The sequence below is a fragment of the Giraffa tippelskirchi genome, chromosome 2, assembly GCF_054371585.1.
Source record: "Giraffa tippelskirchi isolate mGirTip1 chromosome 2, T2T-mGirTip1v1.2.pri, whole genome shotgun sequence".
In the NCBI taxonomy this organism is placed as follows: Eukaryota; Metazoa; Chordata; class Mammalia; order Artiodactyla; family Giraffidae; genus Giraffa; species Giraffa tippelskirchi.
Genome location: NC_137276.1, coordinates 224611200 through 224627920, shown reverse-complemented (window position 1 = coordinate 224627920; position 16721 = coordinate 224611200). Strand labels below are relative to the sequence as shown.

At 40.6% G+C, this 16721-nt stretch overlaps 1 protein-coding gene across 2 annotated transcripts in view; it reads left to right on the top strand.

Moving 5' to 3' along the window:
* The window catches only part of TIAM1 (TIAM Rac1 associated GEF 1), a 665813-nt gene that overhangs the window by 503826 nt on the left and 145266 nt on the right, over positions 1–16721 (top strand). The gene's annotated exons all lie outside the window — the stretch shown is intronic.

Genomic DNA, 16721 nt, shown 5'->3' with positions numbered 1-16721 from the left:
TACAGAGAGAGTGAGGTGTGATGATTTTATATTTATATATGAAAGGCCAACAAGATGCTTAGGAGAAGCTTTTTTCCCAAGAAGCAGTTTTTCTTTTCCTTTTTTTTTTTAATGTTTGATCTCTATTTGAGATGGGAGCTTGGTTGGATTAAACGTGACACCGGAATGGGCAGTGTGTGTGTCTGTTGCACATGGCAGGGGAGAGGAGACTCCTTCTCACGGGGTTGCCATGGTGATCATTGGTTTTCCCATCATAGTTACATCTCCATCCATAGATGACCTACCCCTGCCCTGATAGTCCATAACCAAACCTCTTAACAAAACAACCTTTTCAAAAACATGTCTTGTATTTAACACTTTCTTCATGCCAACAAACAGGGTAAACATGCTAAAAAAAGGAAAACAACTAATGTTCTAAACAGATTTCCAAACAGGACGAACAAAAACAATTTAAAGCACTTTCAATTTTTTTTTTTAAAGGTTGATAGCTTTTTTTTTTTTCCTTCCCATTTCACAATGTCCACTTCCTAAAAAAGGTTTAAATAATATGAAAACTTTCTTTTTGGGGAAAATATCTATTTGGTGTTTGACACATCAGTAGGTACTTTAAAGACCTGAATTTTATAGTAGCTTTAGGAATTATATTTTATAAAAATCAGTTATGAATTTATATTTCCAGACAATAGAGAGTTCAGAACATCACGCTCTTGTGCCCCTGCTTGCTTTACCTGCTTCCCCACCCTGTATCCCTTCCCTTTCGGGTTTCCAGGGCTTTGAGCTTGATCTTTTGAGAGTTTTATTCTATTAAATTTTTGCTATATCTTCTGATTTTCTTAAAGAGCTTTAGAATGGTTTCTATACCCTTTGTATCACTGCATTGTTCCATATCATCTCTAATTCGATTGTGTCTGGGTGGAAAACTGAAGCGGAGGCTTCTAATAGTCCCACTGACCAGTCCCAGTGCAACGGGTTTGTCTGAAAATGCTGGAAAGTCTGGTGCTTGGAGAGGGTGCCATTGTCTCTTGTACATAAGGTCATGACGTGTCTATGTCAAAAGTTCTTATATATTTCTTTTATAAGCTGAAAGAAGGTCTATTTTTATGTTTTTAGGTCTATGAATGGAACGTTGTAAATGCCTGTCAAACAATAAAAAATATTGAAAAGTGGACGGTCCTGTGCTTTTTTGGATGGAAGGATGGATATGAACTGTAGAGTTTGTGGGAGAAAATACCTAAGGATGCCTTTTTGTTTTTCTAAAGAATTATTAGGACTGTCAAGGGAAAGCTTACTTGGTGGTCCTTTAAGTTTTTCAGTGTATTTTTAAATTGAGATGTAATTGACATATATAACCTATGTTAATTTTAGGTACAGACCATAATATGTATATTGCAAAGTGATCACTACAGAAAGTCTAGTTAACATCATCACCATCTATAGTTATAAATTTTTTTTTCTTGTGGTGAAAACCTTCCAGATCCGCTCTCCTAGCTCCTTCCAAACAGGCAATATGATATCATGAACTGTGGTCACCGTGTTGTACAGTGCATCCCCATGACTTATTTTGCGACTGAAAGTTGTACTTTTTGATGTCCTTTATCTGTTTTGCCCATTTTCCACCCGACCTCAGGCAACCACCTGTCTGTTCTCTGTACCCATGAGCTTGGTTTATTGTTTGCTTGTTTTTTAGATTCCATATACCCGTGAGATGATAATGGCATTTATCTTTTGCTGTTGATAGAGCTTGAGACTTTAAAAAAAATTTTATTGTTGTATAGTTGATGTACAATGTTGTGTTAGTTTCCAGTGTACAGCAAAGTGACTTAGTCATACACATATTCATTCTTTTTAAGGTTCTTTTCCCTTATAGGTTATTACAGAATACTGAGTAGAGTTCTCAAAGCTATACATTAGGTTCTTGTTGGATTATCTATGATTATGGGCTTCCCTTGTAGCTCAGTCGGTAAAGAATCTGCCTGCAATGCAGGAGACCCAGGTTCGATCCCTGGGTCAGGAATATTCCCCTGGAGAAGGGAATGGCAACCCACTCCAGTATCCTTGCCTGGAAAATCTCATGGATGGAGGAGCCTGGTGGGCTGCAGTCCATGGGGTTGCAAAGAGTCGGGCACGACTGAGCGACTAACACTTAGTGTGTGTATGTTAATCCCAAGCTCCTAATTTATCCCTCCCTGTCACATTTCCCCTTAAGTAACCATAAGTTTGTTTTTGAAATCTGTGAGTCTGCTTTGTAAATAAGTTCATTTGTGTTATTTTTTTTTAATTAGATTCCACATATGAGTGATATCATATATCTGTCAGTGGAGTCTGAAGCTTTAACAGCAACAAAAAAATCGCAGTTCCTCAGCATCTCAAGTCTCCATGTGCTCACATAGCATTCATCTGTTTAGCCAATTACTCTCAGGTCGGGCTTCCCTGGTGGCTCAGGTGGTAAAGAGCCCACCTGCAGTGTGGGAGACCTTGGTTTGATCCCTGGGTTGGGAAGATGCCCTGGAGGAGGGCAGGGCAACCCTCTCCAGTATTCTTGCCCGGAGACTCCCCATGGACAGAGGAGCCTGGCGGGCTACAGTCCACGGGGTCGCAGAGAGTCAGACAGGACTGAGCAACTAAGCACAGCACAGGGGGCGGCGTGGCACACGTTTAAAAACCCAAATCCAGGATTCTTCGTATTTTAAAGTCAGGAGCCACTACAGAACATAACCCTGCCTGTTCATATAGTTTCATTGTGTTCTACACTCAGACCAGACCAAAGCTGGGTTTTTTAATCCAGTGGGATCCTAACAGAGTTGCTCCATCCTGTTTATCTTCAGGACTTAATTTCTTTTTCTGAGAGCCATTTGGGGTTTCCTGGGCTGTTCCTAAGAGCTCCTTCACTTCTAATTTCAGTGTCTTCATCTTTTTTTTTTAATTTTTTTTTGTTTTTTTACATTACCATATGTAGTTTATTTTCTGTTTTTTAACTTTACAATATTGTATTTGTTTTGCCATACATTGACATGAATCCACCATGGGTGTACATGTGTTCCCCTTCCAGCACCCCCCTTCCACCTCCTTCCCCATCCCATCCCTCCGGGTCATCCCGGTGCACCAGCCCCAAGCACCCTGTATCATGCATTGAACCTGGACTGGCGATTCGTTTCACATGTGATAATTTACATGCTTCCATGCCATTCTCCCATATCCTCTTCATCTTAAAGAGAACATCCTGTGTTGGTTCTGGTCTGTGCTGGTGTTTTCTGCCTGGTATCCTTACTTTGAGCTTTAGACATTGGTTAATTATTACACTTTCACTTTCAACTAAGATGTTAGCATTTTGGCTTGTGAACTCCTTACTGGTTTCTTGAATATACACATGTATGCAGACACACATACACAGTGGGTTCATACTATTTTATTAATTCATGCTGTTTTATTAATCTGATTTTTAGCTTTTATGATATAATTTGTGGACATTTTCCTATCACATTATAAATAGATCTGTATCACTCTGAGTCGTAACTACATAGTAATTCATCTTATTGGATGGACTGTGATTTACTATAATTTATATACCCAATTCCCTGCTGAAGGACAATAAGAATTCTACTTTTTAATCACTGTAAAAATACCATGAACATTCATGTTGCGTATTCTTTGTGCAGGAGTACAGTTATGTCCATAGAGTACAGTCATAGAAATAGCTTTGTGTACATTTATATGCGCTTGAAAGGTTTTGATGCACGTTTCTGAATTGTAGGACACTGTACACCTGTTTGGATTCTGGCGAGTCTTCTGGTCAAGATTCTAATTCCTATGTGGTGTCTTCACGTTGTCACAGAAATGCCTATGGCTTTGTCGAGGGAAACTGGCTTTTTCACCTGAGCATGTATTTAGATTCTTGGGCTGGATGTGCCTGGTGAGCTGGACCTTCTCTCTGTTCCATCCTCCTTCCTCCAGCCCACATGCAGTTTTACTGGAATATTTGGTAATTAGTCTATAGGATTTGGGGTACTTATGGTAATGTGAGTTGAACATCAAAGCACCCTCCCTTTCAAAACCCCAGGAATTGTAAATATCCTTCCCCCCATACATGCTGCTGCTTGTTTTGCCTCCAGGTTTAAATGAAAGTTGAGCTTTTATAGTGGTGTTAAAATCAATTTTATATCACAGACATGCTTGGGCAATCCATTCTTCCCAGCACATCCTAATGGATGAAATGACATTTTGAAAGAAATAAGGGCTTATAGACCTTTTCTTAGGTTTAAATAAGACTTAATAGTTGAAATGGAGATGTCACAGAATCAAGCTCTGGCTCAAGTGGACAAGAATCCAACAACTCATTAATGAAATCAAGCAGATGGGAAAGTGGTTACAACTCCAAGAACAGGATTACTTAAGTTTGAGGAATGAATAGAAAATCATGGTAGGCATGGGTGGCCGGGTGAAAATTTTTTTCACTTGCAACAAATCATAATGTCTTTTTAAAAGCCACTGTGGAAAAAGAAAGTTTTTTTTTTTTTTAGAACAGGGGAAGGGACAATAACTGGTGGATTTCAAGTCTTAGGGAGTTTCTTACCATGAGAGAGAGAAAGATGAATCAGATGCAACAGAGCGATGAATACAGCCTTGCCTCCAAGCACGTGCAAAGGGAGCTCCATTTCTCTTCTATTAGTGCCCTTAATAGGCACTAATTCTCTCACAAGTGTCCCACCCCCATGAACTAATCTAAACCTGATCACTTCTCAAAGGCCCCACCTTCCTACTACCATCACATTGGGTGTTAGGGCTTCAGCATATGAATTTCAGAGGGTTGGGGTGAGGGTGGGACATACACATTCAGTCTATAACATGTGGTGGCCTCAGGGTTCCAAAGGTCATGGGTGCCAAGCCCCACTTGCAAGCCCCTTCCTCACTTGTTTGTTTTCATTCCTTTGGCTAAAGCAAGTCATGTCACCAAATCAGAAGCAGGTCAGGAAGGATCTGCCTAAATGCTTGGATCCAGGGAGGTGAGACTCATTAGGGACCATTGCTGAAACAATCTATGTAGCTAGAAATGACATTCTTTGAAATTATTTAATAATGGAAAATATTTAGATGTCAAATAGAGAGGTTACATGAATTTTGAAAATTGTCTTGGGAAGCTGCTGTGAAAAAAATAAAAAACAGTTGCCTGAGAAATTGGGATTATTTTAGAGGGCACTCCATGCTTTATCCCTCCCCCTCTCCACTGAGCACCAGGGAAGCTGAATGGATGGAAAGTGATGGATTTTGGCACGGATGCCTGTGTGCTGAACCCTGATATTTTTGTCTACCACCTGCATCATCCTGGGCAAGACACCAAGCACTTCTGAGTCTGTTTCCTCTCTAATGTGGGTTAACAATACCTACTTTATCCTGTTACTCAGTTAATGGTCACATTCTACTTCCTCCTACTCCTTAGCCAGGACCTCAGTTGACCTCATGTACATATCAATTTATCAATGAGATGATGACCTTGTACCAAGTCTGCTTTGAAACCCTCAAGTGAAAAATGATCTTTGTAGAGAAGCATCTAGAAAATGTTTTTATTAGGGGTTTGTATTCACTTGCAAAGTTATTCATCATCCCTTTCAATATGTGAAAGTAAACTTAGACCAACTTAGTGATATAAATGATTAGGACAAGAAAGTTTTTATACAGAACTTAAGTGGAAAAGCTACCTTGAAAGTGCATTTAATTTATGTACTTGATTTTTGAAACAAACACAGTAGCTTTGATCAAAATAGCAATTAGAGGATGTAACCTATGGGAAGATCCCCTGGAGAAGGAAATAACCTAGAGACTAAACAATAAAAAAGTCCTATGCCACTTACCATATTACTCAGTAATTCATGTTTGGAGGGCTGAGTCTGATATATCCACATTTTAAGATTAAAAGAGAATGAAAACCCGTTGCACAATCTGTCTTATCTAGGCTAGGAAAAAATTTACTAAAATCTTTTTTCTGCTTGACTTTTATATTACTCAGATAACTCTACACATACGAAGAAATCTAAAACACAGATATGCATAGAATCCCACACACTAATGTTTTTCCTTCTTTTTCTTACTAAGTCTTATCCAGGGCATATGTAATTTCTCTCAGTTAAAATCAAATCCTTGACTCAATATTTATAAGAAACACATTTAGGAATTCTACCATAGTTTTATTCATACTTTGCTTCCCCATTTTTCCCTCCAAAATCTTCAATCAGTTGATGGTTCTTGAAATTATTACTTTTTAATTGATATTTGAGTTTTAATACTTGCAGTTGACTTTTCTTCTGCTCATTATTCTTAATAACCTGCAAAAGATGACATGGTTTTGTTTATGGAGAGCTGTCTTCTGAAGACTTACACCCTCCAGCAGTATCTTCCCTAGTGGCTCAGAGATGGTAAAGAATGGCCTGCAACGCAGGAAAACTGGGTTCAATCCCTGGGTTGGGAGGATCCCCTGGCGAAGGGAATGGCATCCCACTCCAGTATTCCCATTTGGAGAATTCACTGGACAGAGGAACCAGGCAGGCTATACAGTCCATGGGATAGTAAAGAGTCAGATACGACTGAACTACTGACACTTTTCTGGGAGTGGAATTTCGTGTGTGCCTGGCACCCTCTGCCTTGGATCTTGTTTTCGTAAGTAAGTAAGCGGTAATGCCTTTTCTCTAGGAAATGTCCCTACTCTACCTTGATGGATATTATATGTAAGAAATCTTGACATTACAAAAATAAAATTCCCTTAGGGAGGTGGAAAGAAAGCTGGTGTATCAGGCTAGAAAAGGCCAAATTCTTTGTTAGGTTCTGGAATGACAAACAGTTTTGCTTTACTAATTATCTGAGAACTAGATAAGAGACACACACTTAGAGGGAGTTTCTGAGAGGGAGAGGGATGTTCTTAAAAGTAAATTTTAAAATTGAGCTATAGCAGATATACAGTCAGTTGCACTACATAAGTGAATCCTTTGGCCATTGATTTTCTTATATTTATCCTACATTATCACTGCTCAGAGACCTGGGTTCCACCCCTGGTTTGGGAAGATCATGTGCAGAAGGGAATGGCAACCCACTCCAGTATTCTTGCCTGGAGAATTCCATGGACATAGGAGCCTAGTGGGCTAGAGTCCATGGGGGTCGCAAAGAGTCAGGCATGACTGAGTGACTAACACAATCACTTTTTTTCACCACTACTCAAAGCAAGATATAAAACATTTCCTGTACCTCGTAAAGTTCCCTTTATCTCTTTCAGTCAAAACCCACCTCCTTCCCCAGGTCACCAATATTATGACTTCCATCACTGTGGGGACTGAGTGTTTGTGTCTTTCCTTCGCCCAATCATATGTTGAAACTCCAGTTCCCAAAGGGATGGTCTTAGGAGGTGGGGCCTTTGGGAGGTGATTAGGGCATAAGGGTGGGACCCTCGTGAATGCAATTAGTGCCTTTATTAGTGCTACAAGGCATGAACTAGATCACTTCCACCACTTGAAAACCTAGCAAGAAGATGTGTGTGCATGCTAAGTCCCTTTGTCATGTCTGACTCTGTGATCCCATGGATTGAAGCATGCTAGGCTTCCCTGTCCTTCACCATCTCCTGGAGTCTGGCCAAAAGAATGGGCACAAGACCAATACAAATACTTCACTACAGATGTAGAGGGGCTTCCCTGGTGGCTCAGGGGTAAAGAATCCACAAGCCAATGTAGGGAAATCAGTTCAGTTCAGTCGCTCAGTCGTGTCTGACTCTTTGCGACCCCATGAATCACAGCATGCCAGGCCTCCCTGTCCATCACCAACTCCTGTAGTTTACCCAAACCCATGTCCATTGAGCCGGTGATGCTATCCAACCATCTCATCCTCTGTTGTCCCCTTCTCCTCTTGCCCCCAATCCTTCCCAGCATTAGGGTCTTTTCCAATGAGTCGACTCTTCACATGAGGTGGCCAAAGTATTGGAGTTTCAGCTTCAACATCAGTCCTTCCAATGAACACCTAGGACTGATCTCCTTTAGGATGGACTGGTTGGATCTCCTTGCAGTCCAAGGGACTCTCAAGTCTCCTCCAACACCACAGTTCAAAAGCATCAATTCTGCGGTGCTCAGCTTTCTTCACCGTCCAACTCTCACATCCATACATGACCACGGGAATAGCCATCTGCAAACAGAGAAGGGAGCCCTCACGAGACACCAAATCTGTTGGCACCTTGAACTTGGGCTCAGCCTCCAGAACTGTGAGAAATAGGTTTTTATTGTTTAAACCACCTGGTCTTCAGTCTTTTGCTATAGAAGCTCTCACAGACAAAGATTGTCATCATCAATTAGTTCTGCTTGCTTTTGAACATAACATAAATGGGAGCAGATATTGTGCATTCTTTGGTGGCTGGCTTCCTTTGCTCATCTGAAGTTGGTGAGATTCATCTGTGTGTCCTAGTTGTACATTCTATACGTATGTTGCTGGATTTTATTGTATGAATAACCCCAGGCTTGTCTATCCATCAGTTGATGGGTCTTAGTTGCCTGAGTGAATGGATGACACCCACCATCAAGACTACAAAGTGACTCATGGGGCTAGACTCCACTGCCTGCCTCAGAGATGTAATTCATTTATTTGACAAATATTGATTGATTTTTTAAAAACTGAAGTATAGTTGATTTAAAGTACTGTGTTAGTTTCAGGTATACAGTAAAGTAATTTGGTTATATATATGTGTATGTATATACATATATATGTATTTGTATTTTTAAAAGATTATTTTCCACTATAATCTTGTTACAAGATACTGAATGTAATTCATTCTGCTATACAGTCAATCCTTGTTGTTTATCCATTTTATATAGAGAGTAATTTTAATCTGTTAATCCATACTCCTAATTTATCCCACTGCCTTTCCTCTTTGGTGACCATAATTTGTTTTCTAAGTCTGTGACTCTGTTTTTGTTTTGTAAAGATTCATTTGTATTATTTTTAGATTCCACATATAAATGATATCATATAATATTTGTCTTTCTCTGCCTGACTTACTTCACTTTGTACGATAATCTCTAGGTCTATCCATGTTGCTCCAAATGACAATATTTTATCCTTTTTTATGGCTAAGTAATATAACGGAATATTACTTAACCATACGTAATTCCCTTATATATATATATGGAATATACATATACACATACACATACACACACCACACCTTCTTTATCCATTCCTCTGTTGATTGACATTTAGGGTGTTTCCATGTCTTGGCTATTGTGCTGCAAAGAACTTTGGGGTACATCTTCTAATACACTTTTTAAGTGAATTCTCCTACACTGTTGGTGGGAATGTAAGTTGGTGCAGCCACTGTAGAAAACAGTATGGGGGTTCCTCTAAAATCTGAAAATAAAATTACCATATGATCCATTAATCCCATTCCTGGGCATATAGGCAGACAAAACTGTAATTCTAAAAGATACATGTGCCCCTGTGTTCATAGTGGCACTATTAACAACAGCTAAGACATGGAAACAACCGATATGTCCATGGACAGATGAATGGATAAAAAAGATATGGTACGCATATACAATGGAATATTACTCAGTCATTAAAAAGAATGAAATAATGCCATTTGCAGCAACATGGATGGAACTAGAGATTATTATACTAAGTGAAGTAAGAAATGAAATGCAAGAAATCCAAGAAAAAGAAGTGCAAAAAGGCAAAACGGTTGTCTAAGGAGGCCTTACAAATAGCTGAGAAAAGAAGAGAAGCTAAAGGCAAAGGAGAAAAGGAAAGATAAACCCATTTGAATGCAGAGATCCAGAGAACCGCAAAGAGAGATAAGAAAGCCTTCCTCAGTGATCAATGCAAAGAAATAGATGAAAACAATAGAGTGGGAAAGACTAGAGATCTCTTCAAGAAAATAAGAGATACCAAGGGAATATGTCATGCAAAATGGGCTCAATAAAGGACAGAAATGGTATGGACCTAACAGAAGTAGAAGATAATTAGAAGAGGTGACAAGAATACACAGAACTATACAAACAAGATCTTCATGACCCAGATAATCACAATGGTGTGATCACTCACCTAGAGCCAGACATCCTGGAATGCGAAGGCAAGTGGGCCTTAGGAAGTATCACCACAAACAAAGGTAGTGGAGGTGATAGAACTCCAATTGAGCTATTTCAAATCCTAAAAGATGATGCTGTGAAAGTGCTTCACTCAATAGGCCAGCAGATTTGGAAAACTCAACAGTGGCCACAGGACTGGAAAAGGTCAGTTTGCATTCCAATCCCAAAGAATAACAATGCCAAAGAATATTCAAAGTACCTCATGGTTATAGTCATCTCACATGCTAGCAAAGTAATGCTTAAAATTCTCCAAGCCAGGCTTCAACAGTAAGTGAACTATGAACTTCCAGATGTTCAAGCTGAATTTAGAAGAGGCAGAGGAACCAGAGATCAAATTGTCAACATCGTTGGATCATCAAAAAAGCGAGAGAGTTCCAAAAAAACATCTACTTCTGCTTTATTGACTATGCCAAAGCCTTTGATCATGTGGATCACCACAAACTGTGGAAAATTCTTAAAGAGATGGGAATACCCGACCACCTGACCTGCCTTCTGAGAAATCTGTATGCAGGTCAGGAAGCAACAGTTAGAACTGGACATGGAACAACAGACTGGTTCCAAATCGGGAAAGGAGTACGTCAAGGCTGTATATTGTCACCCTGCTTATTTAACTTCTATGCAGAGTACATCATGAGAAATGCTGACCTGGATGAAGCACAAGCTGGAGTCAAGATTGCGAGGAGAAATATCAATAACCTCAGATGTGCAGATGACACCACCCTTATGGCAGAAAGTGAAGAAGAACTAAAGAGCCTCTTGATGAAAGTGAAAGAGGAGAGTGAAAAAGTAGGCTTAAAACTCAACATTAAGAAAACTAAGGTCATGGCATCTGGTCCCATCACTTCACGGCAAATAGATGGGGAAAAAAATGGAAAGTGAGAAACTTTATTTGTTGAGCTCCCAAATCACTGCAGATGGTAACTGCAGGCATGAAATTAAAAGATGCTTGATTCTTGGAAGAAATGCTATGACTAACCTATACCGCATATAAAAAAGGAAAGACATTACTTTGCCGACAAAGGTCCATCTAGTCAAGGCTATGGTTTTTCCAGTAGTCATGTACAGATGTGAGAGTGGGACTACAAAGAAATCTGAGTGCCGAAGAATTGATGCTTTTGAACTGTGGTGTTCGAGAAGACTCTTGAGAGTCCCTTGGACTTCAAGGAGATCCAGCCAGTCCATCCTAAAGGAAATCAGTCCTGAATATTCATTGAAAGGATTGATGCTGAAGCTGAAACTTCAATCTTTTGGCCACCTGATGTGAAGAACTGACTCACTGGAAAAGACCCTGAGGCTGGGCAATACTGAAGACAGGAGAAGAAGGGGATGATAGAGGATGAGATGGTTGGATGGCATCACTGACTTGATGGACATGAGTTTGAGTAAGCTCCGGGAGTCGGTGATGGACAGGGAAGCCTAGCTTGCTGTAGTCCATGGGGTTGCAAAGAGTTGGATGACTGAATTGAACTGAAGTAAATCAGACAGAGAAAGACCTTAAAATATAACTTACACGTGGAATCTAAACTACGACTAATGAAACTATGTATGAAATAAATGGCAATCCACTCCAGTATTCTTGCCTGGGAAATTTTCTTTCCCAGGAAATTTGCCTGGGAAATTCTTACCATGGACATAGGAGCCTGGTAGGCTATAGTCCACGGGGCTGCAAAGAAGCTACTAAGGATGCATGCATGGAACAGAAATAGGGTCAGAGACATAGACATCATACTTCTGGTTGCCAAGGGGAAGAAGGCTTGGGGGAAGGATGAGTTGGGAGTTTGAGGTTAGCAGATGCAAACTAGTATATATAGAATGTGTAAACAAGATCCTACTGAATAGCACAGAGAACTATATTCAATATTCTGTGATAAACCATAATGGAAAAGAATGTGAAAAAGAAAGTATATGTCTATATGTATAACTGAGTCACTCTGCTGTACAGCAGAAATTAACATTGTACATCAACTACATGTCAATAAAAAATATATATATCATATACTTTTTAGTGATTATAAAAATCTCTTTTGAATGGTCATACCACTAGTGCCCTCGGATACTTGGTGAAAAAATGAGAGTCTCTCACTTGATAATTTTGGATGTTTGAGTTGTTTATGTTTTGGCTAATTGTAAATAAAATATTGTGAAGTGACCCTCACCTCTAAAGTAGTTTCATCTGGCATTTGCATTCCTTTTATATGTTTCAAAGCATCTTGTTACTTGTTATTCTGCCTGACCTTTGCAAAAAATCCAGTGAGATGGTTTGGGCAGATATCTTTACTGCTTTACTAGAAGTGAAAAAGAAAGCTCAAAGGAATTGTGACTTGCACCCTAGCAGCTTTTCTGTTAGGTGTTAATGACCTGGATTAGAACCTCACAAAGAAGGACAGATTGGCAAATCCATGGATTTCCAGCTAAAAAATTCATTGACTGGCTGTAATAACAATGATAGAATTACAGCGATCAAAGACACTGTTTCTGCTTTTTGAAAAAGAACAAACAGAATGTTTTAGCCTCTAAAAGTCTCCAATGGCATTTTCTTTATGGGTTTATCTTGTTAATAAGGATGATAACAGGACAGGATCTGTATTATCCCCCATGTTAAAAGCTTTTTAACCAAAGCAATTTTGAATGTCCTATGTATACACCACTGCCCCCTGCTGGAGGCCTGCAGAATAGTCTCAAATTTTTCTTTAACAAAGGGAGGAGCTAAACTTGATTAGCAACTAGACTGAGTTTCAAGGAGTAAAGTGAGGGTGGGCGAGTGAGAGGTGATGGAGGGAGCTGGAATGTGTCTCAAGTTCGTCTTTCAGCTGAAGGGAGAGCTGTGGCTTTAGAAGGGGTTGCTGTTGCTCTGGGTTAGGATTAGGGCATCAGTATATTTAAAAGCATCCTAGGGCTTTCCAGGTGACACTAGTGGTAAAGAGCCTGCCTGCCAGTGCAGGAGACCTAAGAGACACAGCTCCCATCCCTGGGTTGGGAAGATCCCCTGGAGGAGGAAATGGCAACCCACTCCAGTATTCTTGCCTGGGAAATCCTACGGACAGAGGAGCCTGGTGGGCTATGGTACTGCTGCTGCTGCTGCTGCTACTAAGTTGCTTCAGTTGTCCGACTCTGTGCGACCCCATAGACGGCTGCCCACCAGACACCCCTGTCCCTGGGACTCTCCAGGCAAGAACACTGGAGTGGGTTGCCATTTCCTTCTCCAATGCATGAAAGTGAAAAGTGAAAGTGAAGCCGCTCAGTCATGTCTGACTCTTAGCGACCCTATGGACTGGAGACCACCAGGCTCCTCCGTCCATGGGATTTTCCAGGCAAGAGTACTGGAGTGGGTGCCATTGCCTTCTCCATGGCTAAGGTACATAGGGTTGCGAAGAGTCGGATATGACTGAAGCGACTTAGCATGAATGCACAGTGATTCTGATGTATCAGTAGAGCTGTGAACCAGATTTCTGTATCAGCCACAGACAGGACAGCTAATCCCTTTCTCCTTGTCTGTTATATAATTGTGGACTGAAAATTACTGGATCTAATTTACTTTGAAAGTGCATACATCTAACTGATTCAAGGGCTTCCCAGGTGGCACTAGTGGTGAATCCACCTGCCACGCAGGAGACACAAGAGATGAGTTCAATCCCTGGGTTGAGAAGATCCCCTGGAGAGGGAAATGGCAACTCACTCTAGTATTCTTGCCTGGAGAATCCCATGGACAGAGGAGCCTGGCAGGTTATAGCCCATGGGATCACAAAGAGTCAGACGCAACTGAGCACACAACTGACTCAAACTCTGGCAGTGAAGAGCAGGACAAAGATTTTCACCTTAGTAAACTGCTAAAGATAATAGGAAGTTGGCTGCTAGTGCTATTTATTGAGCATTTTTTTTTTTCACAGCTAAGGATTTGCCTGAGTAACGAGGGTGTGGAAGGATCGCATTCCAGTTCTCTCTTTTAAAAAAATATTTATTTGGCTGTGCCAGGTCTTAGTTGACGCTTCCCCGATAGCTCAGTTGGTAAAGAATCTGCCTGCAATGCAGGAGACCCCAGTTCGATTCCTGGGTCAGGAAGATCCACTGGAGAAGGGATAGGCTACCCACTCCAGTATTCTTGGGCTTCCCTTGTGGCTCAGCTGGTAAAGAATCCGCCTGCAATGCTTTAGTTGCAGCATGTGGGATCTAGTTCCCTGACCATGGATTGAACCCAGGCCGCTTGCATTGGGAGTGCGAAATCTTAGCTGCTAGACCACCAGGGAAGTCTCCAATTCTCTTTTTACCTCCACCACAGCATCCTATGTGTCTTTTGGCTGGATGAGGGCACTTCCTTTGTAGCTCCGAGTGAGGGCACCTCTCCGTGTAATAGGGAAGAACAAACCTGAGTCCACATTGGATCTGTTCCCTTTAAAAAAAAAAAATTGAAACCGTATTGATCTTTTTTAAAAAAATAATTGTATTTATTTTTCACTGCACTAAGTCTTCATTATTGTGAGTGGGCTCTCTCTAGTTGCGGGGTGGGGGGGCTACCTCTAGTTGCGGTGTGCACATTCTCATTGCAGTGGCTTCTCGTTGTGGAGCATAGGTTCTAGGTGCCCGGGCTTCAAAAGTTGCTGCTCATGGGCTCTAGAACTCAGGCTGAGTAGCTGTGATGCATGGGCTTAGCTGCTCTGAGGCATGTGGAATCTTCCTGGAGCAGGGATCGAACCTGTGTTCCCAGCATTGGCAGGTGGATTCTTTTCTTCTTTTTTGTATTTTATATTTTACTTAAAAATGTTTTTTTTAATTTTTATTTTAATTGGAGGCTGATTACAAAATTGTGGTGGTTTTGTCATACGTTCACATCAATCAGCCATGGGTGTACATGTGTTCCCCATATTGACCCTCCCTCCCACCTCCCTCCTCATCCCATCTCTCAGGGTCATCCCATTGCACCAGCCCTGAGCACCCTGCCTCATGCATCTAACCTGGACTGGCGGTCTATTTCACATATGTTAATATACATGTTTCAGTGCTATTTTCTCAAATCATCCCACCCTCGCCTTCTCCCACAGAGTCCAACAGTCTGTTCTTTATGTCTGTGTCTCTTTTGCTGTCTTGCATATAGGTCATCATTACCATCTTTCTAAATTCCATATATATGCATTAGTATACTGTATTGGTGTTTTTCTTTCTGACTTACTTCGCCCTGTATAATAGGATCCAGTTTCATCCACCTCATTAGAACTGATTCAAATGCATTCTTTTTAATGGCTGAGTAATATTCCATTGTGTATATGTACCACAGCTTTCTTATCCATTCGTCTGCCGATGAACATCTGTGTTGCTTCACATCCTGGCTATTGTAAACAGTGCTGTGATGAACATTGGGGTACATGTGTCTCTTTCAATTCTGGTTTCCTCGGTGTGTATGCCCAGCAGTGGGATTGCTGGGTCATATGGCAGTTCTATTTCCAGCTTTTTAAGGAATCTCCACACTGTTCTCCACAGTGGCTGTACTAGTTTGCGTTCCCACCAACAGTGTAAGAGGGTTCCCTTTTCTCCACACCCTCTCCAGCATTTATTGTTTGTAGACTTTTTGATAGCAGCCATTCTGATCAATGTGAGATGGTACCTCATTGTGGTTTTGATTTGCATTTCTCTGATAATAAGTGCTGTTGAGCATCTTTTCATGTGTTTCTTAGCCATTTGTATGTCTTCTTTGGGGAAATGTCTGTTTAGTTCTTTGGCCCACTTTTTGATTGGGTCATTTATTTTTCTGGAATTGAGCTGCAGGAGCTTCTTGTATATTTTTGAGATCAATTCTTTGTCTTTTGCTTCATTTGCTATTATTTTCTCCCATTCTGAAGGCTGTCTTTTCACCTTGCTTATAGTTTCCTTCATTGTGCAAAAGCTTTTAAGTTTAATTAGGTCCCATTTGTTTATTTTTGCTTTTATTTCCATTACTCTGGGATGTGGGTCATAAAGGATCCTGCTGTAATTTATGTCAGAGAGTGTTTTGCCTATGTTTTCCTCTAGGAGTTTTATGATTTCTGGTCTTACATTTAGATCTTCAATCCATTTTGAGTTTATTTTTGTGTACGGTGTTAGAAAGTGTTCTAGTTTCATTCTTTTACAAGTGATTGACCAGTTTTCCCAGCACCACTTGTTAAAGAGATTGTCTTTTCTCCATTGTATATTCTTGCCTCCTTTGTCAAAGATAAGGTGTCCATAGGTGTGTGGGTTTATCTCTGGGCTTTCTATTTTGTTCCACTGATCTATGTTTCTGTCTTTGTGGCAGGTGGATTCTTACCCACTGGGCCACCAGGGAAGCTCTGGATCTGTTCCTTTTGTTTTAACCTTTGTATTCTACTGCTTTGGCTACAAGTTAATGACTAAAAGGATGTTGCCTATAAACTTAAATTATACCTAATGGCCCATCTCTGGGAACTGTGCCTCCCATGTAATAAGTGCCAAGCTAAAATACCTTTGTTTAGCTCACAGGAAATAACCCGACCAGGTCCACCTGGTCATGGCTGTAGAAAACAGAAATTAACACATCTCCTCTGGAGGCTGAGGGGAATCAGGATTTAACCCCCTTCCCTTTTAGTATAAAAGAGTGTGAATTCTAACTTGGAGAAGATGGTTCTTTGG